Consider the following 27,768-nt stretch of genomic DNA (forward strand, 5'->3'; position numbering starts at 1 on the left):
TTTTAATCCTGTTTAAGACAAAATAGACATTTCACTGCACGTTGTCTCCTTCTTACCCCCCACTAATCTAGCCTACCTCTATTTTTCTGGAATCTGGCACTGATCCTTTACAGCTTGACTTCACATTTTAACATAAGACACTCATTGTTTTGCCTATTCAAAACATTTCCTACACTTCTGTGAAATCAACCCTTTTTTGGCATCCTGCCATTTATCAAAATTTAAAAAGGTTACCCACATTTTATTTGACGTCTTCTATGTCAGTCGTTGTCTGAGGTGGCCATGCTTGCATCTATATGCTACTCTATCCTCACACCTATTTGCACCTATCTCAGGGAAAAAAAAGGCTACCTAATTGAAACACTGTATCCCTAACTGCCTTTTTTTCTGTACTCACCTGGGTCTTCTTACTCCTAATAATAATCAACAGTGTGTCCACACAATGTGATGTGAACCAGTACTCACCTCTTTTCTTCTCTGCCTATTCACTAGCACTCACCTTTGTTGTAATATACTGTCTCTTCCCCTATTGAGGCCATGCAGACATTCCTCCGTGTTCAAGAAAGATCAATAATCTTTATCTGTAAAATAAAAACCAACACCATTACATACGTTCAAATAGTGTTATTTTACTTACCCTTGTATGTTCTCCTAAATTCGCTCTGTACAAAATTTTCCTTGTATGGTTAACTCAATTTTGGTCAACCATACCCCTTTCGTCCTTTATTAATCCCATCATCCTTTTTTATTGAAATGCACAACTTTTTTCAATTTTGGCCAGCAACCTTAATTGGTGCTTTATATTTTTTCAAAAGCCGAGTTTAAAAAAAAATGATGCTTTTTACTACTTCAATTTTCAATCCTTCATTCATCCAATCATTTATTCATTCATTTTTCTATTTATTTATTTATTTGTTTCACCTAATTGATGTCAATTTTTTAAACTGAGCTTCTTATTCTTATACTGTTTAATGTAAATTATTTATGTTAATCTTCTCCTAATTCATTTTACTGGACCTATGCCAGAAAGGCCTATTGTCCACCAAACATGTGGCTCTCTCTCCAAGCCTTCCTGAAAATATATTGAATGCTGCTCCATTATTGCCACATGCAATAAGATGTTTCTCTTTCCTCTTTTTTAGTGCGTGAAGTTCCTAAAGAAACAACACTTCATACTTCATTAAGTCTTATCTAGATTTGTTGTCATTAGTGATGTCAATCAACCTGGACCTTTCTCTTGATAACCATCAATGTGCGCCATGATCTGTCTTTTTTGTCCATTCTTTTTAAACATTGCCATTCACTTTTATACTCATGGCTGCTTTTCATTTAATGGGCTTCATGTGTCCCCCCGATTTGTCCATAAACAACTGCAGTCTGAAACTAAATTCATCAACTATTCTCACTAATTTTCTCCACTAGGCCACATAGCCATCTGTAGCACTATGTTCATTTTATAATATTAAAACCTCTGGTTTCACCAGAAACACCTCGCAGGGCCTCTTGCCCTGTGCACATCACTATGAATTAATCTGCATTCAAATGGTGCATTCCAAAAAGTGGAACACACTGTCCTTAATTCACTAAACAAAATCATCATGCTTAGGCTTTTATCATCCAATCCCTTTCTCAAAACATTGGCAGGTGCTTGTTGCAAATAAAACAAAATTCGTTATAACACACTCTCCTTCAGAGACTACTAAATCATCACTAAGCAAAAAAAAATAACTCCATTTATAGACTTCAACAAAACCCTCAATATTCTGATAATCATTCAACGCATTTCTGTCTTCACTACATGGACATACAGTCCCAATGTCTAACACTTAAAGCACAGATTTGTTCACCCTTTGTCATATTAAAATTCTTTACACCTTTTGGGGCATAGTGTCACTAATAATTCTGAATATATCAAGTTACCATGTGAGCTGCCCTACTGTGGGTGCACGCATACCGCTATTCCTATAACAGGATATCTTTTTTTCCATACTGGCACCTTCAATCTTGGGTGTCAATATTTATCTTGTGTTTGCATATTTGCTGAATCTGCATGGGGTTCAATACAATTGCCCTCTGCAGTAAATCCGTTCTGCACCTTTCCTGGCTGCTGTTCCTGTTGCACTTTCCAGCGCTTATGTCTGATACAATGTCTGATCTTGGGCAAACCCTTCCTTAACTTGTGAGCTATATACTAGAGGGAGTGCTGTCCCCCCTTTTCACTAATAGGTCACCTTTTGGGTCGGTCTGGCCATGCCAGAGTCTCTGGCATCTGGAGTTTTAGGTAAGTCCAAATCCAACTGTGTCACTTTTTTGTCCATCTAAGAACACCCCTCCCTTCGGGATCATATGCACCAGCGCCCTGCTCCCCTTGAAAGGTTTGGATGACCTGCCCACCCTGTTGAGAGTTGCACATTCTGTACATACCCTTGGCTCCCACATGTCCGCTCTGTATGCCCTGTCACTTCACATGCCCAACATACAGGTGGGAATCTCCTGACTTCCCCATCCTGCGTACCTTGGTTACTGCCTTGGCTATTCTGAAAACTTCCTTGATTATTCTAAAAGCCTCCTCTTACTTGGTTCTTCTACAAGCCATCTCATCCTGCAAAATCTATTCCCTTCCCTATTAGCATGCACCCTTTATTTCCTTAATCTGTCTAATACTTAATTATTTGCCTCATAAAGCACCTACTGCTTGCCACATTCCTGACTTTCTTCATCACTAGCTAATACTGTCCTTCCCACGCCATGCCTGAATATTTTCTTTTTTTAACCAACTTGACTTTCGCACACTTTTCTTGAGTCTGCACAGAATGTGCGAGAACAGCTGCATTCTTCTCTGGTGATCTCACTGTCACTCCTACTTGCTTCTCAAGCCTTCATATCTACTTCAAATAGCCTCTAAAATAAACTGTGGTTAAGCACTGCAACTGTTTCTCATTCCTGATTTCATACTGCAAGAATATTAATAATCTTAAATAAAACCACACAATTTCTGTTCTTCCTATTGCTTCAAGAAGGACCAGCTTATTCATATTTTTCATGTCAACCATCGCCTTAATTGTAAAACAAAAACATCCTGTATGTGTGTGTGTGTATACCTGCGTGCAAGAGTGCGTGTGTTTTTTAAATGCATTGTCCATGGTGCTCTGATCATTTACACTTTCATAAGATCAAGTGTACCTGTGTGTGTGTGTTTGCATGTGTGCATGAGTGTGTGTGTTTGTGCTCTCTCTCATGTCAGTGCATCTACGTGAATGCCTTCTTGTGTGCATGCTTCTTCATGCTTTCCTTCAATGCCCATTGCTCCCTTTATGCTATATATACAAACCTCATTTCCATATATATTTATCATATTTTGTCAAAAAATAAAAAATTGCTTTTTAATTAATTTATCCTTTTCCTGCCCAATATATATTTGCTGTACTTAATTCAATGGCATCCACTAACATATTGGCCTGTTTTTTTACTGCAATTTGAACCCAAAATTATATTTTTGAATCTCAGCTATTCTTGCGATCTTGGACACATTTATTAAAAAAATATTCTCTGAATGCCTCCATACTTCACAGACATGATGTACAGTGAAGAAAACATTATTCCCTTGTTTGCCACCTTTCTGAATTTGTTTGGTGCAAGTTTTTAAACTTACATGCATTGCACTTCTTTCTGCCTTTCTATGAAACACCTCCCAACATTATCATCATCCTAGTTACCTAAAACACTGCTCATGCATTTTTCATTTGGCAGTCTGTATCTTTTCTCTTCATGGCGCACTAAAAGATAATTTCATCACAAGATTACATGTCACATTCTCTTCTCCATAAGAGATGGCTATTTTATCATATTCTAAAATCAACAACTTAATTGCCATTTCTTAACATGTGCCCAATAAAAACATTCATCACCATTCCATCAAAAGGACTTAGCCAACGTTTTTATACTTCAAAACAGCTTCTGCTAAAACAATGTCTCATTGAAGCCCGCACATGTTCTACAACTGTGTACAGCCTTGAATCATAAAGACAATACGTTTCAAAACAGAACTTTAACCATTCAATCCCTAAGTCTGAAGTTTTAGGTTTTTCAACACACCCACCACTAAGGGGTTAACTTGCTTCATTCATTTCAATTAAAAAACAAGGGCTTCCCTCAACATCTGTTTTTTTATCATTCCACATTTACCATTCTTCCACGTAAACTGCCTAAGTTGCATTTTACTCCGAAAACTGTTACTGTGAACATAAATTACCTTGCCTAACTGTGTCAACTATGTTATCTCTTAATCCTTTAAGCAAACACTGGGCCTACTTTCATCAGTGTGCCAGTCATTCACCTACTGCATACCGTCTGTCTTGGCCAGCTGCCAAGCTACACATTTTTACTTAAACAAAAATATCTCCTTTTCTGTGCAAGTGTTGCATTGCATCTCATTATCTCTGTTCTCCAAGCAAGAAAGAAATGTACTTGGCAGTTTTACAAACCAGGCTGTAAAAAAGCCCAAGTTAGAATTGTTCCTTTCCTGTCAAACTTTATCTTTGGTTTTGTTTACACTAAAACAAGCACGGTTTTCTATCGTATAAAGTATTTAAAGTTCATAAAGGTGTTAACTATATAAATACAAGAGATTAACCCTTGGACTCCCAGCGTCTACCTGCTACAGAGGTTTTAAAGTGATTGCGCACTTGTAAACAGGAATAATTTTTCTTCAAAAAGCATACTTTCTGTGCTCTTCGTTCCTGACAAGCGGAGTGCGAATTTCAATCATTCAACATTCTTTGGCTAGCCAGGAATGTGTTCTGTTCATGAATATACAAATTAATTCTGAATCTGCTATGATCTGGCTGCTACATAGGATCAAAGTGACTGCATTTTCTGACTTTTGCTTACATTAGCTCTCCTATTGTTTCATTTACCATCATTTAAATATTCACACAAGTATACTCTCATCGCTAGCTTTCTCCTACATATTTTATCTTTAGATATTCCTTACTTTACATTTTGGATTGGTGCCAATTTATCCTCAAAATAATTTAAACACACATTTTCTTGGCTTCTTATCATGAAAACACACACTATTTATAACACATAACACACACTGCACTAAACTTTGACAGAGTGGCTGGCCACATAAATCATTGCCTACGCTCCTCGAGGCTCTCTGCCCCTAATAATACTCCTACAGAGTTTGAGTCGTTCCCTTTATACAGTCTTTAAATGTGTCCGTAGTCTACGTCATCCACTATTGGGACTATGGATACGACTCATTCTGATACGTGCTATGACACAGGACACTGGGCTTACTCTAACTGTGACGTTCCTCATCTCACAGTTTCTCAATTGCTTGACAATCATTGTCTCGGGTCAATTACTTAATAACTCGAAGCTCCTATCGTCTCGAGTTATTCTCTTACTAACTCGATGCTCCTTGTCTCAAGTTTAAATTTGTCTAAAGATCCACCAAAATGAACCTAAAAAAATGATGAAATAATTTTTCTAAAGTGACCCCCAAAAATGCCCTTCAAAAAATAATGAAATCATTTTTCTAAAACTGCCCCCCAAAAATGGCCCTAAAAAATTATTAAATAATGGTTTCTAAAAGTGCCCCCAAAAATGCCACCCCAAAAATAACCCCCCAATCCATAGGTGCCAAAGCGCTCTATGCCCTATTATGCTGTGAGGTCTGGGAGCCACCTCCTAGCAATGATGCACAGGCACTCTGCAGCTGCCCCCCCCATCCTCACCAAGTCTAGGTCTCCTCTCCCATCCCTGCCAGCACATACCTGTGTTCCAGATTCATGGCCCTGGAGAGAAGGACTGTTCCATCTCAGGGCTCCTGGACTGGCTCGCCATGTGAAGAGAAGGTCCCAACACCCTCTCTGGGCTTTGCCACCCCTGGATCAGGAAAGGCAGGCTGCAGACCAAACAAAAGCTCATCAGGACACTCAGGCTGGATTTCAAAAGACATCTGTTTATTCTTCACAACAAACCAGGATACAGCATACATCAGGAACTCCAACAGTCATCTGCCAAGCTCTGAATTCTGCCCCCTTATATACATTTTGCAGTTGGCACAGTTTTCTATTTCATGATGCAATTCACTCTTGTTGATTTAGACAATCAAAGACAAGCCCTTTCCCCTTCTAGGATTTGTTGACTGAACTGTCACTCACCAAGTACCCATGTCATAGCTACGCATGCAACAAATTAACTTTATGTGAGATATTATCGACCTTTAAAATAAATCCTTTGATGTGTTAAGAAAGAACATTTCTGACATCAACCCTGAGGTACTTTTGGCAAGCAGCACAAATGTCTACCTGTTACAGGAGCCCAAGTATCGGCATAAGCTGTGTGCACTCCCTATGAACCCAACAACTTTTGCTAGTTGACCAGCTGCATGGACTGATTGCTGCTTTGCCTTGAATCACTGCATGGCTGCCCCCATCTCGCCAATGTCAAAATTGTTGCTAAGAAATCTAGACAGTATGTTCTCTTCTACCGAGCTTTCACTGAACTGCTATGAGGGAATTATATAATTATTTCAGACATGACTTGCAAAAGTCCACCATTTTAGAAATTGCCTGACTATGCCTGGTTATCACAAAATGGTGGACCAGCCCATTTTTGATCAGAACTTAGTACCTGCTCAAATCTAAATCTAGATTTTTAGTAATTTATGAAAAATGTATGCTATCTAACATGCCCTTCACTGCACAAGGCATTGCGACCCTAAACAATGTATTTCAACTTATAATGTGCTTGTTTTGACCTTTCAGGCATTACAATTCTGATTTTCGCAGTACTACAGTCATTGATCAATCCGACAAATTATCTGCATTCGGTTTAGGGGGGTGGAGTCTAGCTCCTATACATTCAGTTTGAGGGGAGAGGGGTCTATCTTTTGTACAACCGCAAAACAAGACCTTGCTTCTTTCTCATGTTCATGTATCTTCTTGAACAGATAACCAGGTTCATTGCGGCCCCAACTCTTGACACTGGGCCAGCCAGTCTTTCTTGAATTCACCTTCGCCATCAGGTGTTTCATTAAATTGCGCCAGACTTCAATCCTTTTCCATTCACACGGTTCAAGTTTGCTAAAGTGTGTTGTGGAACATCCAGATTCTATACATTCCTGTGAATAAACATTGGTGAATCGACTGCAGTCTATTTACTATGTAGCCAGCCTCATGATTGCTTTGTCTGCTTGCGTTACTGCATCTGTACACTTGTAAAGTGACTTTGTATTTTCTTCAGCGCTTCTTCGCACCGGCAATCATCATTTCAATCCCGAAATGTTGCTTTACTTTGATACTTCGTCCTCAGATTCAGTTCTACTTCGCATGACGTCACCAGTCTTCTTTCTTGTTCATTTTCACACTTCTTCCGGGACTTCTTCCAGAAGACTGTTATTTCTTTGTGCATGCATATAGGGGTTTCTCAATGGGTACACCTTGTTTCTAGGATTCTTTGCGGTATGGGCACCCTCACTGGTACTGCACATGTCACCATTTTTGGTTCCCAACATATAGGCAGCATGGGGGCTGAACTTCAGTAGAGGTACGTGGCTCCTCCTCTACACTCCCCCCTCTGGCCGATTCATCGACCACTCTCTCATCAATCTTCAAATCCAGACATCCTCTTCTGAAGAAGTGTTTCTTTGGAGTCCATACCTATCCACATACTTCTTGTGGTTCCTCAGGTATAGGAACTTTGTTCCTTCGGGTGCATGAATACTGGCCTTCACATAGTCTCTAATTTCTTTATCTGCAGATTCGACATCGATCAGGATCTTCATTCCTGTCGCTTTCTTTGCAGTTTTCTTGCATTGTGTGATTACTATCCTGATCATACAGAATCCAAACATAATCATCACCAACAGGGCTCCAAGGAACTTAAAAATATTCACCATCCATTGTGGAACCCATGAGAAGATTGATGCAAACCATCTGTCATCTGCAATGTCTTCTAATTCATCTTGATGTGCAAGTTTGTCAGCATCATTATGGCCTCTGTCAAGGTGCCATTCTCATTGTTGTGAGAAGGTATGAATGTGCAACATGATTCTCCAGTTTTTGCACAAACACCTCCATCCATTGCTGTAATCATATCCAAGTCGTATCTGTTCTGGAGCGTCATCAGGTGTATGGTTCTAAACTCTTCCTTGACAGCATTGAATCCCTTTATGGTAGTCTTGGTTGTCTGCAGAAGCTCCCATCTGGTTATCTGTAACCATTTGGCGTATGCCATCGTCTGGATCCCTGGCATAAAAATTGTTATGAACACTGCTGAAGTCTGACTGACAACCTGTGTTCATATGGAATATAGTTGACAGCTTCTATCGATTTGGCGATAAATAATTCTCCCTCTTTGTTCGATTGAGAAATTCAACTGATCTCCTCTTTCTCAGATGTGCATCTGCTTTTGGAAACTCTCCAATGTTCAGGTCACTTTTTGAAATCACTAACGCTGGAACATGGACAATTACTATAGAACACAGTCCTCCCCAATCTCTGGGCAGCCTCATGTAAGCTCTGGATCCGCAGGCCCATTAGTGATCCATTATCACCAATGTCCCATCCTTCATTGCTGGTACATCGAAGATTCAACCACACTGCTGATTTCCTCCAACTTTTCTTGTGCCATTATTTCTTAAGCATAGATCAACACTAGCCAAAGGCACTATCTGCAATGGGCGTCTGTTGTCTTCAACCCACGTCAACAATTCGCAAGCCTCGGCCAGAGAGGTTTGCATCCTTTTTCCACTCGTTCTATAACTGGTTTGTGATGACCAGTTACTGCCACAGCTCTGCATACGGCTATGCCTTCTTCCGAGCCATCTGGAGAAAGTACTGTTCCCCAGATCTGCATCTGGCCTCTTTCCTTGCAGCTTCGTATTTCTTAATCAATCTTTCTTTGACAGTTGAGCTTCCTATTTATCTCTCATTGAATTCCTGCTCCCTTCATTCCAGGCTGTTCATATCTTATCACATGATTTCTGGTGTGTGCTCTTGTTCTTGTCTTTAAATCTTGACCATAATCGTCTTCTTCTGGTGCTGACCATTCTGTCACCCATACCAAGGATGCTGTTCGACCCTGGAATTTACCTCTTGTATGACAGAGTGCAAGATGAGCCAGGCAATGAGCTGCCTGGACATCTATCTCTATGGCTATGAATATCTTGGACTGTCCCGTAGGATAAAGTAGGAGAGCACATACATAGCAATCCTCCTCAGAGGTTCTCGTTCCCACCTCTCCCATGTGCTGATACCACATGTTGTTTCCCAAATGTGCTGTACTGTCTAAATAATCATTTAACTCGTAATGATCTTCCCTTGCACTTCTCTTGCGTCTCTGCTTTGCTAAAAGAGCTTGCACCTGATGATCATAGAGAATATCAAAAATGGATTGTCCTACAATGTGAATCCTAGGAACACTTGTTAGAGAAATCAGTGACTTTTCATGTCTCACTGGATTGGGGACATTCACATATGGTCTTGGCCTTCTTGCAATGTCTAGCTCTACATAGGTCACTGGAGTAGGAAGGATCAAAGGGACTCTCTCTCTCTTTGGACCAATTACACAGCGTGAATCAGTAGAAGCAGAAAAACAATAATAAATGCTGAACACGCATATATCATGCACCAATACATTAGACCCCACCATCAGTGTCTCTCCGCACATCGTTGAGTCTGCTCACTTTCTGGAAGTGCATTATTCTCAATGTACCACATTATGCCTGTAATGACTTTTTTAAGGAAGGAAAAAACCTTTTTAATCAGGCAATCGTGTTATACTTTCAGGCAACTGTTGGATTTGTTCTATTATTGCTGCCAATAGTTGTCTAATCGTAGGGCCATTTTTAGGATCTTGGACAAAAGTATGCACGTCAGGGCTGCGCCCAACAAGAGCAGGGTAAGCGCGGAGTATAAAAATGAAGATAGCGAGAAGCAGTCTGTAGACGTCGAAATCAGAAAGGACCATATGTCCAACCAAAGAGAAACTCAGTGAGAAACTAATCAGGGAACTGCTCCCTTTTCCAATAATCAAAGATGAAATCAAGATCTGCCATTATTTTAGTCCATTAGCACTTTTCTAAGGTTCAATATAAGATTTATGTGGCTCAAGAACAGTTGCTTGTGCACTCCTGTTAAAATATCTATAACGAGTGTCCAGAAAGAGGCACAGTTCAAATGCACATTTGTAATTTTTCAATCGTCAGTCTTTCCGTCCTTCGTCCTCGTCATCGATCAAGTCTGCACGTGCTGAACCACTTCTTCTTGACTTGCTTCCGAATGGGGTCGGGGTGGATCGTTCTTGCCAGCATACAGTTTTACATCGCCCAAATGTATCCAAGCTCATCTCTCCTGGATTTTACCTGCTGAGGGAATAATGTTCTCCACGATGTAGGGGCCACTAAATCTGGGCTTGAGTGCCATTTTCTCGTGAAATTTCGGATTAAAACATAGTCTCCAGGAAAATGTTTACAGACACATAACTTTTCAGGTCTGGTTGTTGTATTGTCTTCATCTGTGTCCTGAGACCGACACCCCTTCCGCTTGAGTTGATCTGAAATGACAGAGATACTAGCGGTCATACATGTCAAATAAGCACGTAACTAATTTCCTAATAATTCAGCAGTTGTCTGGGCATCACTTCCATTCCTTGATGGAGGAGTCAGAGGTGTTCTCATCCACCTCCCTGTAACTAGCTCATGGGGCATGAGGTGGTGGTCCAACCCGGGCTGGTTCTGAATGCATTTAATGCAAGGGGCAGTCAGTGCAGCCACCCCTTCTTCAGTGTCAATTTAAGCTTTGCTATCCTCTCTTTGAGAAGAGTCTCTCACATTACCCCTTTCGCTTGTGGGTGTTGGGCAGAAGATAACTTATGTTTTATACTGAGTAATAGGCTGATCTGTTCAAATACCTCATTTACAAAATGGGGCCCATTGTCGGATCTCAGCACCTCACATATTCCCCATCTAGGGAATACTTCTCGGACTAAAAACTTTGCAGCGCAAGTGGCATCAGGATATTTGCATGGACCAGCTTAAATCCATCTCGAAAAGGGGCACACTACTACTATCATATACCTGTATCCGTTACATACTTGCAGCATATCAACATAGTCAATATGTAAATTCTGAAAAGGACCATTTGGTCAAGGAATCACTCCTCTAATTGTTCACAATGTTTGCCGAGCAGTAAAATTTTGACATACAATGCAATTTACTACATAAAAATCAACTTGGTCTAACAGGTTTGGTACGAAACATTGCTCTGCAATAGATGCTGTAAGGCCCTTCCTAGATACATGTGCAGGGTAGTGTAGCTGTTCTACAGCCATCCTAATAAGGCTACAGGCATCACCGGCTTTCCAGTGCTGTCCTGTCGCCACAATGCTTCAGAGGGGGATTGAGAACACCCCCTCCACGTCCACAGCTCTTTCTCTTCCCGTGGAGCACAGACTTGAACCTCCATTAATTGCCTTCTGAACAAATGGTTAAACCCTTAATTTACAATCATAATTCTGACCACTTTCTCTAACATCTGAAGTACCAAAACTTGAAATATCAGGTGAATATGCAAACCTTTTGGCCTCTTTGTCTGCGGCTTGGTTTCCGCGTGAAATAAAGTCAGTTCTCTTAGTATGTGCTGCTCATTTAACTATCGCTATGGCTAATGGGAGTGGAAGTACCTTAATGAGTCTATCCAATAATGCAGCGTGTTGCACTGGACAGCCGTCCGCTCGGAGGTACCCCCTCCTCTTCCAACGTGCTAACCCTGCATGCATGCTTGACGCCACATAGGCAGAGTCACTGTATACTGTCACTTCCTGCTCTGCATGTCCTTCGAGTGCGATGATAGGCCTCAACAATTCTGCAGCCTGTCCCAAAAAGTTAGATGCTAGTCTTGCACTTATTACCACTTCAAATTCCCCATTAGCCCTGTTCGGTACCACAGCAGAACCTGAATAAATAGAACCTCTCCCCTGCTGTCGCAATTTCCTTCACCCTCTGGATTTCATCATAGAATTCCTCATAATTTGAGCAATCATGCACTTTCTAATCCGCTGCAAACAGTTCAGCTACAAATGTGGCAGGGTCCACTATTTTACACTTGACTATTTTGATTGCGGGGTTTGATATGACCACCTCAAATGCGGAAGCCCTCTGTGATGTCAGTGTACCAATGAAGCTCAACAAATGAAAACATAGAACACCTCATGACGATGCTTGTAGCCTTCTCAATAGCAAACGCGGCTGCATCCAGTTATTGTTCGCAAGGAAAGTGTCCTCTCATAACTGACCATCTTACTTCCTCATCTGTCTGAAAGCAACCCTCAGCACCACATGCACTTCCTCCCTCCTCCCCACAGAATGTTTCTCTGTCTTCGTCTGACATATCTTGTACCCAACTAGTGTGACTGTCATTTTTCTCCTCTCTGTTTAGAGTCAGCCTGTCCAAAGACAAGGCTCGGTGCTTGAGACTAAACAGGCTTGCCTCCTTGCCCAATGACTGGGCAACTATAGATCGATCTTCTTTTCCCCTGTTCTTTGATTCACTTTTTGTCCTCATCTCCTGATAAGCTCTATCGATTCTATCCCCAAGGCTTCCAATCTCATGGTTTTCCTCTAGGTTTACCTTAGATGGTCGTGGCATTGTTTCTTGTGATGGGAGAAACTCCTCTATGTCGCCCCCTAATACTACTGGACTCGGTTCCATCAACTCTTTCTCAATGCGATCAATGTCGCATGCCCTCTGTCTCCTTTTTCGTTCTATTTCTTTGTCAAATTCCCTTCGTTTCTTCGCTTCCCCTCTAAACCCTTTCCTCTTCCTGTCTTTTTGCTTCTTTTCTTTCATTTGCCCTATGCACCTCTCTATCTGTTAGTCTTTACATTTTTGTATCTCTTCATTTCTGTTCCTGCTTCTTTCTTCTTTCTACTTTTCTAGCATGTCCCGTTCTTCGATTGATCTCTGTCTATTGCCACATTTTCTTTGCTCTTCTGCTCTTTTTTCCATTCTAAGCTGCTCTTCTTGATACATCTGCTCTCATCTTTGTCTACTCTTTCTTTTGTATTCGTCTTCTTTTAATTATTTCTCTCATTCCCTGTCCTTTTATCCTGTTCATCTTGGTCTTCCCCTTGACTAACTTCCTCGATGCTCTTCACATCCAGTTTGAGCAATATCTGTCCACCCATCCATTCATTCTGTCTAAGTGCTATCTCGTCGGCCTTATCCTTTTCTCCTTTCCATCTCTTAATTTATTGTTCTATCTCTAGGGTCGCACTTGGCCGTTGACTTTTCTCTTTGTCTTGTAAGGCCCTAGAGATCACTTATTTTTCTGGAGCTCTCATCACTGCTATAAGCATGTGGTTCATGTATCAGATTGCTATATCCTGTTGCTTCTTTCAATTCCCTTAATGGATATACTCCATCATCTTTTGTACTATTGCCATTTACTTCAGGCGAGGTAAGGGGAGCAGAAAGCTCGACACCCCCCTCTTTAAATTGATTAAGCATCCAGTCCTCAGGAGGCGGGTCGTCCCATTCCTCCTGGTACATCATCCAAAGCTCTAAAATAGCTAACCTCTTGTCCAATTTCTTTCCTGTGTACGCAGTGTGCAAGTATGTGGTTATGTGTTGCAAAACCGCTTTTGACAGGGATACCCCTTCTGGCCATGGCATGACCATTTTATCTGCCATGCCCTTAACCCATTCTGAACTGTATTGCTTAAGCTTGGGGGAGTGTTTTGGCAGTTGCTAACATAGGTTTATTAGCGGAGTAACATCCCCCATTGCGACGATTCTCAATCGACTGTCAATACTTACCATTATTTTACACAATAATATGTTTCCGAAAAAATAATAAATATGAGCGCGCACAAACCGTTGCCGCTGCAAGCCTCTACTTCACACTTTACTCCCCCCCTCATTCTCCCACAGCTTCCTAATCATCTACAGACCCCCCAGCTAAGATAGACAATTCTCAAACAACCTCTGCGACTCTATTTCCACCCTCCAACTAAATCATCCCAACCTCACCGTGCTAGGAGATTTCAACATATGGCTTGACATCCCCACCAACCCTATGACCCACTCTCTGGTTGATGGCCTAGACGCGATTAACCTCCAAACCCACATAAACGGCCCGACTCACTATAAAGGAGACACACTTGATGCCATCTTAAGCTCCCACAACCTGATGCATCTAAACCCCCCCCAACCCTATCATCTGGTCCGATCACTTCATTGTTTTTTTCGCCATTCGCTCACCCAACCCGCTCCCCTTTCCCGAACCAGAACCTCTGAATCTACGCAAATGCTGGAAGAATCTAAAAATCCTTCCTGACCTAGCCGACGCACTCCTTCAGTCTCCTCCCCCTACCTGCATACTCAATGAACAACTAACCTCCAACACGTTCGACTCATGGCTCAACACTTCAGTAATGCGGCTCACACACTCTTGCAAACCATCAGCTCGCTGTGGCCTTTTTCCTAGGTGGTTCACACCCAAACTGAAGACCACTAAACAACTATATAAATCCCTAGAACACAAATGGCAGAAAGACAAAACACCCCTGAGCAGATTCACCTTGGCCCGGCACCTTCGTCAGTACAAGGCTGAAATCCGGAAAGCAAAAAAAGACCATTACAACTGCCAAATCCTAAACTGTAAAAAGCCCAGCAAAGAACTTCACAAAATCATCGTCGAATTCACCAAACTGACATGTACCACCACCCTTCCGACCCCCTCACAATCACTGTGCGACTCACTCTCTCTCTACTTTTACACCACAGCTCTCGAAAGAACAAATGCTCTAACCAACAAACTAGATCTCTTACACCCACCAGGCAATCCACCCCCCATACCGGCCATCCCACCGCCTGCGACCACTACCCAACCGACATTTGACTCCTTCAGTCCGATATAAACCGACCAATTTCTCAAACTTCTCTCTGCCCGCAAACCATCCAGCTCTCCGCTGGACCCTTCCCCAGCCACACCCTCAAAGAAATGTTCGCATCTACCTGCGCAGGAGAACACGCAAGAACCATCATAAAAGTCTCCCTTTCCTCAGGAATGTTTCCTGACGCATTCAAAGCGGTTCATGTCAAACCTCTTATTAAAAAACCTTCCCTCGACCCTCTCGAGCCCAAAAACTACCGCCCCATCTCAAACACCAGGTTCCTTGCCAAACTCATTGACCGAACCGCCAAATAAATGCCTTTGTCGAAGCCAACAAACTCCTAGACCCCGCTCAATCAGGTTTCAGAGCCCGACACGGAACCAAAACCACCCTAACTTCAATCTGGGATGACCTTAAAAACACTGCAGATTCTGCGGGATGTGCCGCATTAATCCTTCTTGACCTATCTGCCGCCTTCGACACAATCAACCACTCAATCCTCCTTGACCACCTCCAATCCCTAGGAATCCGTGGAAACACTCTCAAATGGATAGGATCCTTCCTCAATAATAGGAACCAAATAAACCTACTCTCCACCTATTCTTCCATCGCCCGACCAGTCAACACTGAAGTTCCACAAGGAGCATGCCTATCAGCCCTCCCGTTTAACCTCTATATGGCCAACTTCCCACTTATAATTTGTGCGCACAATATCCTGTGCTACAACTACGCCGATGACACTCAACTAATTCTAAAACTCCTGAATTCAAATCCCAACTGCCAACCCAACCTCGCTTCCTGCCTCCTCAACATAGATCACTGGATGACCACAAACCACCTCTTGCTAAACCCCTCTACAACTGAAATCATGGTATGTGGCAACACCAAACTTCTTCCACACCCGTTACCCTGGCCATCTGCCATGGGCAACTCACCGACACCCTCTATTTCAGTAAAAAACCTTGGATGCACCCTAGACTCAGACCTAACCCTCTCGCGCCAAGTCAACATCTCAAAGTCCTTGCACTACCACCTTAAAACTCTTAGGCACATTTTTCCATACCTCTCCTTTCCCAACAGACTCTCCATGGTCCAATCAATTGTCAAGACTCGACTATGCTAACCACCTGTACCTCGGAGTCCACGCATACCAACTGACTAAACTACAAAGAGCACAAAACGCCACACCCAAACTGCTACTAGCGCTTGGCCCAAGAGACCACATCTCTCCAGCCCTCAAAACTCTGCACTGGCTTCCGGTCGCCTGAAGAGTGACCTTCAAAACCTTATGCATCTCGCACCGAGCAATGCATAAAAATGGACCTCAATATTTTAAAGACAAACTAAAACCCTATTACCCTGCACGTGTACTCTAAGATCAAGTCGGTGGAATGGATGAAGTTGGTGGAGCGTATGAAGCCTATGGAGCGTATGAAGTTGGTGGAGCGTATAAAGTCGGTAGAGCGGATGAGAGTGTGGAACGGATGAGAGTGTGGAACGGATGAGAGTGTGGATCGGATGAGAGCGTGGAGCGGATGAGAGTGTGGAACGGATGTAGAGTGTGGAGCAGATCTAGGGTGTGGAGCAGATGTAGGGTGTGGAGTGGATGTAGGGTGTGGAGCGGATCTAGGGTGTGGAGGCAGATGTAGGGCGTGAAGTGGATGTAGGGTGTGGAGCGGATGCAGAGCGTGGAGTGGATGTAGGATGTGGAGCGGATTTAGAACATGGAACGGAAGTAGCAGAACGAAAGAAATATGTGGGTGGAATGGGTGAAGTATGTGGATGGAATGGGTGAAGTATGTCGATGGAACGGGTGAAGTGTGCAGACATAATGGGTGAAGTATGTCAATGGAACGGGTGAAGTATGTGGATAGAACGGGCGAAGTATGTCGATGGAACGGTTAAAGTATGTAGATGGAACGGGTAAAGTATGTGCATTGAACGGGTAAAGTATGTGGATGGAACGGGTAAAGTATGTGGATGGAACGGGTAAAGTGGATGGAACGGATGAAGTGGATTGAACGGATGAAGTGATGGAACAGATGAAGTGGATGGAACGGATGAAGTGGATAGAACGGATGAAGTGGATGGAATGGATGAAGTGGATGGAACGGATGAAGCAGGTGAAACAGATGATGCTTGTCAAACGGATAAGGTGGGCAGAATGGGTGAAGTGGGTGAAACAGATGATGCTTGTAGAATGGATAAGGTGGGTAGAACGGGTGAAGTGGGTGAAACAGATGAGGATTGTAGAACGGATAAGATGGGTTAAACGGATGAAGTGGGTGAAACAGATGATGCTTGTAGAATGGATAAGGTGGGTAGAACGGATGAAATGGGTGGAAAAGATGATGCTTGTAGAACTGATATGGTGCGTAGAACAGATGAAATGGGTGGACCGGAGGATGAAGGGGTAACATGCATAGATCGGATGAAGCGCATGGATCAGAAGGAATACATGGAACTGATTGAACAGATAGTGTGCATCGAACTGAGCGAGTACATGCAACGGACGGAATGCACGGAACAGATAGAAAGCACGTAATGGACTCTGTACAAAAATGTTTAGGGTGCATGGAATGGTTTGAGTGCATGGAATGGTCTGAGTGTATGGAATGGTCTGAGTGCATGGAATGGTTTGAAGGCAATGAATGGTTGGAGTGCATGGAACGGTTGGAGTGCATGGAATGGTTAGAGCGCATGGAACATTTGGAGTGCATCGAATGGTTGGAGTGCATGGAACGGTTGGAGTGCCCTCAATCACAATTACCTAATGTAAACCACCATATCACATCTCCACGCTTACTCTCTTCTATACACCACCACTCAATTAGAACACAGCGATACTATGACACATTCAGTTTAGCTGTTTTCATACCATCACCTGCCTCGTACTCCCCATCATCCTAATTAAACACTGCTGGCTACACCCCCGCCAGCCTAGGCGTTCTCCTCTGGCCTAACGCAGCCAAAATCGGTCTGGATAACAACCTGCCAGAACGAACACATACTCATGGTCTCCCAACCACCGCACCTACCGCTAAGAAGCAGCTATCATATGAATGCCACACCTGCTGTACACATATCCGGTGTTCACACGCACCTTATGACTCTCTCTCTCTCTCTGTCTACTGACTTCAACCACGGTTCCCGAGGGTGTTCAACCTACCAGCGCCTTGAGATCATACCAATGGTACATAAGGCGCTATATAAATGCAAAGTAACATAACATAACATAACTCCAATCAACCTGTTCGGTCGGCGCCGACAATGACTAAATAGCTAGATTTTTACTCTTGGTCTCTTAACACAACCTATCGCCTGTCGCTCTTCAACGTTTCACTCTTTTCCTTACACATACAGTGCATAAAGTACACAGACAGACTAGCCGGCTTCAACGTATATCTCTCTCAGCGCTCCTCGCTGTTACTCTTGCCTCTAAAAATACTCAGAGAGGAGTGTAAATAATTTCCTTTTGTGGATCCTATCCATATGTAGCCTATAGACCCTCTTGGGTTTCGAAATGACTTCTTCTAGATGTTCCTTGAACGTAGTACTCTGGGCTTATTATTAGCCGCTCCTCGTCTTATACCTTATTTAGCGCTCTTCGTCATCTACTAAACAACCAACCAACCCCCGTTACTTTCTCCTGATTAGCACAATTCCCAATTTCCACTTCACCGAATGTTCTCTGTTACTTGGGGTGGAATGACTTCTGATTCCTATTCTCTTGCTCATGGTGTTCCACAAGGGTCTGTTTTAGGGCCTTTCCTTTTTTCTCTCTACATTTCTCCTTTTGCAAACATAATTTCTTCTTTTGGTCTTTCCCACCATTTCTATGCTGATGATAATCAGCTCTTTCCATCGTTCTCCTCTTTTTCTTCTGACATCACACTCAGCTTTCTGCATGCTCAATGGCCATCAAATCATGGATGGCTACCCATTATCTTACTCTTAACACTGCAAAAACAGAATTACTCCTTTTTCCCTCTGCTATCCCTCCTCCGATTCCTCCTCCGTTCATTTCATTTCCACCACCTCAGCTCCTTTTTGTATCCACTGCTCGCAACCTGGGGCTTCATTCTGACTTGGCTTTATGCTTTAAACACCACATCTCTATCTCTTCTCAAGCTTATCGGTATCACTTATTCAACAACAAAAAAGTTTGTTCTTTCCCAACTTTCGACTCAACTTAACTACTGATAACCTCTCTTATCTTCTCATGCCCCTTCTATTGCTCTACCATGCTCTTTGGTCTTCCTGTATCTCAGATTTTTCCTCTCAAATCTATTTTTAATGCTGCAATTAGGGTACTCTTTTGCTTGACCTCACACAATTGTATATCTCTGCTCTTCACACCTTGGGTTGGCTTCCTTTTCACGCACAACTCAAGTTCAACTTTCTTTCCTTAACTTTCAAATCTCTCTACCGTCTAACCCCTGACTATCTTTCCTCATTAGTCTCATTCTACTCTCCAGCTCGTTCTCTTCGTTCATATACTCAGTTCCGATTGACAGTTCCACCTCCTCCTTGTGCAAAATCTCACTTTCGTACATTTGCACATCTTGCTACCTTACACTAGAATCTTCTTCCTCTTTCCATCCATTCTATCACTTCCTATCCCCTATTTCGATAAAGCATTGAAATTACCTTTGTCCCAGCAAAACTGATTCTGTGCATACTCTGTCAAATCTCATGTCTGATTGCACCGCTTGATAATTTTGCTACATAAAAGCGCTTCTGATTAAAGTGCTACATAAATACCAAATAAATACAACAAAACAAAATACACATTCATTTTTTGCCACCTTTCTCAATCTACTCACCATTCGCTTTTCAACTCCTGATCCTCAGGATTTTCTCCTCCTCCAACCGACCACCGTCGCCTTCGGTCCTCTCTGCTCCTTGTGGAGGGGATATTGTGAAAGAGAGACCCGTCTCACCTATATCTATTGTCTTGCAAGAACTTTTTGACCACTATCCACAGGAAGCCTTGCAGTCCTCCAGCTAAATGGTGCAAGACGTCCGATATTCAGAGACCCTTAAAAGCCTACTGAGTGAATGGATCTTTAACCATCCTACCTCTGCTACCACATGAACCCTGTGACTTAGGGCCCTTTAAGGCAAGGTAGCAATTCAAGAGAAGGATGGGGATGCAGAACTTACTCATACAACAATAATCAGACTGACTCAGGAAGTTGGCAAAACACAGTACTGTTTTATTAACAATTATCGAAAACATGGAGTTACAACGATCATCAACAGAGGCTCGCTCGATTTCTCTCAAAGTATTTCATGAAAAAACAGCCTTCTTATACTAAAAATGCATCACTTCTGATGTCATCCTACGTGGCAAAGTAAGAAAACCTACTAGGGGACGTAATTGGCTTTCAGGGAACATCTAGGTATATGTTCTATACAGCCGGGGGTTGTGATAGGGTCTCAAAGAGCAGGTGGACAACTAAGCCCATCCCAAGTGCAAGTCATCTTCCGTGTCATACTAATACACAAAATCCTATTGGCATCTTAAACTGTAGGGCTCTGTATTACATGGCCCTCTACAATTGGTTGCCACGCTTGTACCCTTCTGGAATATTCCACTCACTAGCAGCACGCAAGCTGGTATGCCAGGTGCTGTTGGGGTCGGGCTGTCATGCCTCGCTACCCAATTAGAACCCATCTATCATCAATCCTACTGTCTGCCATTCAATTAGTCCTTTGAACTTGGCCTTGTCGAGTCTCACTGTTCTTCAGAATAAAAGGGAGTGTGGCATGGTCTTATCTTCTGGTTTTGGTGTAGCTCAACCCAAAGTCTATTTTCATCTGACCATGTGACTGTAGATCACAGTTTGGAGCTCTTTCATTGCTCTTGAGGGCTAGCTTCCTTCAAACACACTCTATTCCATAGACCAAATAATGGACACACCGCTAGGGAATGAGACCAGGAGAGGGATTGCAAATAAAAATAAAAAGTATATAAGGTAATGTGTGTACGCAGAGAACATTGCAGCCAACAGAGTGCTCTGCCAGACATTACAAGGGCAGCATATTATAAAACAAAAACATGTCACTAGTGACGTGAGACTATTGGTACAAAACTCTAAATGCAATTGGAAGAAGACACTGATATATTATAGATCTATACACAGTGATTGTGTTGGATTGGGTGTTGTTTGGGTGTCAGTCTGGTGGCACATAGGTCAGCTGGGCTCATCTCCGCGGTGAAGACAAAGCTGGTAGAGCACTGTGTTTCCTGACTGTCTACGCTACAAAAATGGTGACTCATGACATAAGACAAATGGTAACCATAAACGTTTGGCATTAATGGGTGCAGCTTCAAAGCTCCCAAGCAGATATACTGACATTCTAACCCTTATACCCAGGTGTCCATAAAATACAGCGCCCCCTGAACCAGGGGCCTGCCCTGTAGGTTTTTGATCTACCTGATGCCTCATGACACTGGTGGGCATGTGTTTAGGTTTGAAGAGAATATATTGGCACATAGTATTAGGGCTCCGGTGGGTGTGCCATCTGTGCACTGCAAAGGGGTCAGATGTCTAGCTATATGAAAGGGTGGAGGGGCATGGGCTCAGTGGACTGTGGCCTGGCGAGTTGCCGGTCTAGGGAGCACAGGCAGGTTAGTGGAGACAGATGGGCACAGGAGCATGGGCCTGCTCCGGTCACACACAGAGTAGTGAGCTCATCTGGTGAGAAAGGATACTGAGTATTCGCAACAATACATGGCTGGACTTCCGTGAGGACAGGGCTTGTGCGAAGCTGACAGAGAGGTGGAAGAAGCCAGGGCTGTTAGTGCAAGGCACTGGGCACGTGAGAGGCAGCATTTACAGATCATTGTTGGGCATGCAAAAAGATGGCATTCAGTGTCGCACACAATGGAGTCTCCTTGTTCTGCCAAAGGGTTGGTTATTAGCTTGTTTTGCAAATATTTAGCATGGAGCATATAAAGAAACAGTGGGGTCGTCTCCCCCCTTTGGCACACACAGGATCCATTTTGGGTGGGAATAACGAGGGGGGCAGGATAGACCACCTGTCCCCCAACATTCCCCCCTTTTGTTACTCCTAAACTAACAAATACCCTTTCCCAGTGTTCTCCCGTCCCGCAGCCCTCCGTTCTGCTTCTTCCCAGGCAGAAGTTCCCTTTATGGGCATCCAAGCTCTACACACATTTCTTTGACTTTATCCACACCAGGAAAATTCCTCAGGTGTACATGTCATAAAGATACAACCCCCATACCCATCCAGGTCCACCCACACCTCCCTGTAGTTCTCTAGGTCTTGAGTTTGTTTGATAGTGGTGTGGTAGTAGTTGTCCACCTCATCCCCTGTGTGGTATATCGCCACCATGCAGTATTTGGGTTCATTATTCTCACCAGTTTGCATTTGTGCATCTTTAGTACTATGGAGCACTTTCTTGTTATCCCCATGTTTAGTACTGATAGTGACCATCATTCTGTCCCCATGGGGAATGGAGTCAGTGCAGAATTCACAGCCCTAACTGGCACACACAGAAAATGAGTAAAAGGAACACAATGATTGGAATCAGCATCTTCATAGCTGTTGCATGCCATGATGATACCCATTTGAATGCCACAGTGAACCAGTCTGAGGGCTGCACACCGCCCTCCTTCTTCATTCGTACTCCAAGCTCATGCACCTCTGCAATCACATGTGAAAGTGTCCCATTATCAGCATCGGAAGAAGGTATGAAAGTGCAACATGCATTCCCGATTTTTGGAAAACCCTGCCCTCCATTGCAGTGAGGAGGTCGGGGATGTAGCGGTTCTGTATCATCATCAGCCGCAGGGCCCTAGATTCTACCTTGATGACATTGAACCCATCTTCAGTATCATTTGCCAATTGGATCAGCTCCCACCAGACGATTTGGAGCCATTTGGCGTTTGTCCATGTCTGGATGCTGGTTATCAGTGATGCAAAAAATGTCTCTGCAGAATTTAAAAGCTTGTATTCATCAGGTATCTGTGCGAGGAGGTCAGATGATTCTTGTGAGATGTAGTTGGAGTGCCTCTTTTGGAACAGACAATCATGTCGCTCTTGCTCAGGCAGGATACGGAAGAAGGGGGGTCCTTCAGTGAATATTTTTCAGGATTAAATTCAAAACCCTCTGTATTGTCCACAAGGCTTTCTGGGGCCTGGGTCCAAAATACCTTCAGCTATCCCTCCGCAAATACCTCCCCTCTCGAGCTCTTCACTCCTCTACCTCCAACTCCCTTCGGGTCAGTTGTTTTTCAAAGAAACAAGCTGGAGGTAGATCTCTGTCTTCGGCTGGGGCCTCCCTCTGGAACAGCCTCCCTACCACTCTAAAACTTGAGGAGAACCATCTCCGGTTCCGGAAGCACCTCAAGACCTTCCTCTTTTCTTCTGCCTTCGCTCCCCCTCTCCCCTGCTGATCTGCTCTCTCTTGGCAACGTGCACCTGGCCATCCTCTGTCCTCCAGGACCAGGTACATGCTCACCCTGCCACCCTCCTGCACTGCCTCCGCGCCACCCCTTGCACTGGGATCTGTATCTGTACCCATACAGCCCACCACCTTTTTCTTCCTGCACTTATCAGACCTACCCTGTCTGCCTCCTTAAACCTAGCACTTGCAAATTGCTGGCTATACTACCACTGTTTGTTGCCTTTATCATTTATTTATTGTTATTTATCTGTTTCTCCTCTGCTTCGCACTTTCCACTTCTCTCCCCTTCCATGCACTTTTCCCCTCCCCCTCTCCCATGCACTTGCGCATTCTCAATGTCACTGGGCGCTGTTTTGTTCTCCCCTGTTCCCTTCCCTTGCCTTGTTGCGCTCTGAAACACTTGTGTACGAGCGCCATAGAAATTAAATATCAATATCAATATCAATGTTGCTGATGGCTTTGCTGGCTACACTTGTTGCTTTGAGAATTGTTCATCAGGCAGCAGTGACCCCCTTTTAAGTGTTCTTCAGGTATCACCAGCAGTGCAGAATGCAGTGTCACAAGCGCACAGAAGCCCCTCGACGATGACGGGAGGTGCATGTATGCCTGTTTGCCGCACACCCAATAACAGTCCACGAGTGCTGCTGTTCCCTTTCAAAGATCAGGGAGAATGATTGTCCTGTTGCAGCGTTTGTTCCTTTACCTTGATTGGCTTTTCGAGAGCGAGATCCATGTTAGCTTGGTGACATGCTCACTCCATGATTGTGCACACTGTTTTTCATCCGATAGGCCCTGCAGCCCTTCAGCCTTGTACATAAAGGTAGAGTCTTGCCATTTTCCATCTGGAAACCAGGGCCCTCGATTGCCAGGAAGGGTTACTTGAAACATTTCGGGCCCGTAGTTCCTTTCTTGCAAACTTTTTCATCTGGCGGTAAGAGTGTTAATTTTACTGTGTGTGCCTGGACGGTGCTTCTTATCCTGCATAGCGCAAAATGAACAAGACACTGTGTTTCTAATAGTGGGACTTCTTGGGGTACCAACACTTTGGGCGTCCCTGAGGCATGGGGTGTCAGGGAACAGACATAACAGCTCCCATTAGTGGCTTGCTTACCCGTGGCACTCATGTCAGAATACCAGCTATTAGACTGTCCTGGATGGTTAATATCTTCCACTTTATCAAATCCCAACCCATGGTAAGCATCATATCCGTGTGGGTGTATGTCCCTCAATCCGCCTCCTGCTGCACGAGAGGGGTGGGTTCTTTTCTGACATCATTTTATACCATTTCTCCCTGTCACATAGCATTGTATAAACATTGTCTGGTAGTAAGTAAAGAAATTGGCTTTTGCAAATGCTTGCTTTATTGGTGTTACATAAAACATTAGTGTCATTTACCCTAAAATAGTGCACACTATATCCGGGAGGCATGGTCAATACTGCATGGACATTGGCTAATGAATATATGTCAGTAGAGGTAGATAATGCATTTATCATTTCATTACTCTTAGTAACCTTAGAGGTGAATGGTTTAGTAAACATTATACTTTGTTGTGAGGTAGGTAGCACGGGTGGTTGTACAGTTAATTGATCATTTGGACTTAAGCTGGGGGGGAGATGATGAAGTTACATGAGTCAGCAGTGTTACATGTAGTGCATCTGATGCATTTTCAAGAGGTTGTTTAAAATAAACTCGTTTTCAGAGGCTGGGAATGGGATTATAGGCATTTGTTTGGTCACAGTTTGTGTAGAGTAGTTATATTACAAGATGCCTTACTGTTCTTTGTCCAATCAACCCTCCTCCTCTCTTTTATATGGGTTCCCCAGATAAAAGCTGCCCCCAATATATTCCAAGCACCAACATGACAGTAGTGAAAACAATTGCTACAAAGTTAAGGCCACAGTCATAGCTGTGTGACCTTATGGCACTTATTTCATTCCTACTGCTATCTAACTCATTTCTAACCGTGGCAAGTGGCAATCTCTCCACCGTCATTGCACCTACAGAGAGGGACATAATGGGGTTATAGAAAGTGCGAGTTTGAATAAGATGCAAGATCGGTAAAAGAGTAGGATAAGGCATGGAAACACAGTGCATAAACAATAAGAGACAACTTTTTCATATAAGACACTTTTTCACATAATAATATGCATTTCTATATTCATATATATATATATATATATATATATATATATATATATATATATATATATATATATATATTTGTATCATTTCAATCATTTCATTTTATATACATGATATTCACTTTTTAGTTTCACCTTTATAACTGTATTCTTTCTACATGTCAGCACAATTTTCTGCATCTTTTTATTTGTACTTACGGGACTGCTGCTTCTCGTTCATTTTCATGTGTGTTTTCTCGTATCACACTATCATGGGCTTTCCTGACATCTGGCAGGTGGACCCAAAATTTTAGGCCCTTAACCTTCACTGCATGTGGGGTACAGTACACTACTTTATATGGGCCATGGAATCGGGGTGAGTTCCACCTCCTCACAAAGCTGCAAACATATATTAATTCTCCTGGCATGAGGGGTTTTGCTGGGCTGTCTACTGCAGCCATTGTGGTACTGTTTCATTTTCTCTTTGTAAATGGTGGGGCAACCTGTTTTGTGATGCTTCCTACTGCTCATGTTAGTTGTGTTAAGTATTCTTTGAATTCTTCCCCTAACACTGTTGCTTTCCTGTGTGCATCTGACATTCTTCTCACAGGTGACAGGGGTGTTTGCATGCGCCTTCTTGTCTCTATTTTCTGAGGGGACAAGTGGTGGTATTTACTGGGCTGTGTACGTAGCTGAAACAAGGCAAGGGGCAAAAAATAAACCCAGTTCTTTTTGAGAGTGTGACATAATTTGGACAATCTACTTTTAAGAAGGCCGTTGATTTTCTCGACCATTCCATTTGCTTGTGGGTGGTAAATTGAGCACATTTTATGTTTTATTCCTAGTAGCAGTGTCACTCATTTAAAAAGATAATTGACAAAATGGGAACCATTATCAGAGCTTTTGACATTGCATATTCCCCATTGCGGAAATACTTCTCTAACCAAGAATGTTGCTGCACACTTCACGTTTGGGTGGGTGCAGGGCCCTGCTTCCACCCAGCGTGAAAAGGGACAGAGCACCACTATTAGATATCTTGCTCCATTGCACCTTTCTCCCATGTCCGCATAATCTGTATGCAGCTCACAGAAAGGCCCGATGGGGCAGGGTAGTGTTCCTCGCAGTATCCTAAGGGTCATACCTGAGTTAAATGTTTGACATGTGACACATTCAATTGACATTTTATGGTGAGATACTCCTGGTGATTTGGAATGAACCAATCCTCCTGGATATCTGCGGCAATGTGCTGTTTCGCGATTTGTGCTGGAAAGTGCAGTTGTTGGAATGCTACTTGCAATAATTCTACAAGCATCACTACTTTCCCTGTTGTAGTCTTGTCTACACAGAAGATCAGTAGGTGTTTGGGTGCATCCTCTCTTTGTCCATAGCTCCTGTTCGGTGGTTGGTGCTTTCTTTTGGATTTCTATTATTTGTGCTATTGGTAGTGCATTATACCCGTTCTCTTTGGGGTCTTCTGGTTTTCCTTTTAACACACATTCTACATTCAGTGACCTTTGGAAATACGCAGCTTGTTTTCTCAGCGGTGTCCGCCGCTGCGTTTCCCAGTGATATTTCGTCATTGGTGTTTGTGTGGGCTTGGCATATTACCAGGGCTACCACTGATGGCTCTGCTAGGGCATTTATTAGGCCACTTAGGAACTCAGCATGTTGTACCGGGGACCCATCTGCTCTCCTGAACCCTCTCCTTCACCAACGAGACAATTCAGCATGTACCGTAGTGGTGACATATGCTAATTCAGAATATTTGGTCACCGCACACCCCTTTGCTGCATACAATGCTTCAATGATTGCTACTAATTCTGTTGCTTGGGCCGAATAGTGCATTGGTAAGCATTTTGAACTCGCCCTACTCCAACCTTACAGCAGCTGCCCCAACATGTTTTTCACCAGTTTCTGGACAGATAGATGCTGATCTATCTACAAAGTACACCTCCCCCTCATTTAAGATGTTTTCATGGGCCTTGGGAATGTCATCTCCCTCTCCTTCTTATGTGGCACAATCATGGTTTTGCATATCTTCTACCGTACATGGCTCTGTGAGGACTGTGGCTGGGTTTACTGTTTTGCAGCGTAATATGTGCATGTTTGGACTTGGGATGATGATCTCATAAGCCAATGCTCTCTGTGTGGTGAGTGTGGATTTCGATCGTTGGAGTATGGCAAACAGGGAGTGCTCAAACAACAAGGTGACAGAACAGCCCATCACGATTGTTGTGCTTTTTTCTAGTGCAAAGGCGCTGGCTGCGACCGTTCGCAAGCAAGTGTCCCTACATCA

This window comes from Ambystoma mexicanum, chromosome 14 (assembly GCF_040938575.1).
Source record: "Ambystoma mexicanum isolate Mex_15411 chromosome 14, UKY_AmexF1_1, whole genome shotgun sequence".
NCBI classification, from domain to species: Eukaryota; Metazoa; Chordata; class Amphibia; order Caudata; family Ambystomatidae; genus Ambystoma; species Ambystoma mexicanum.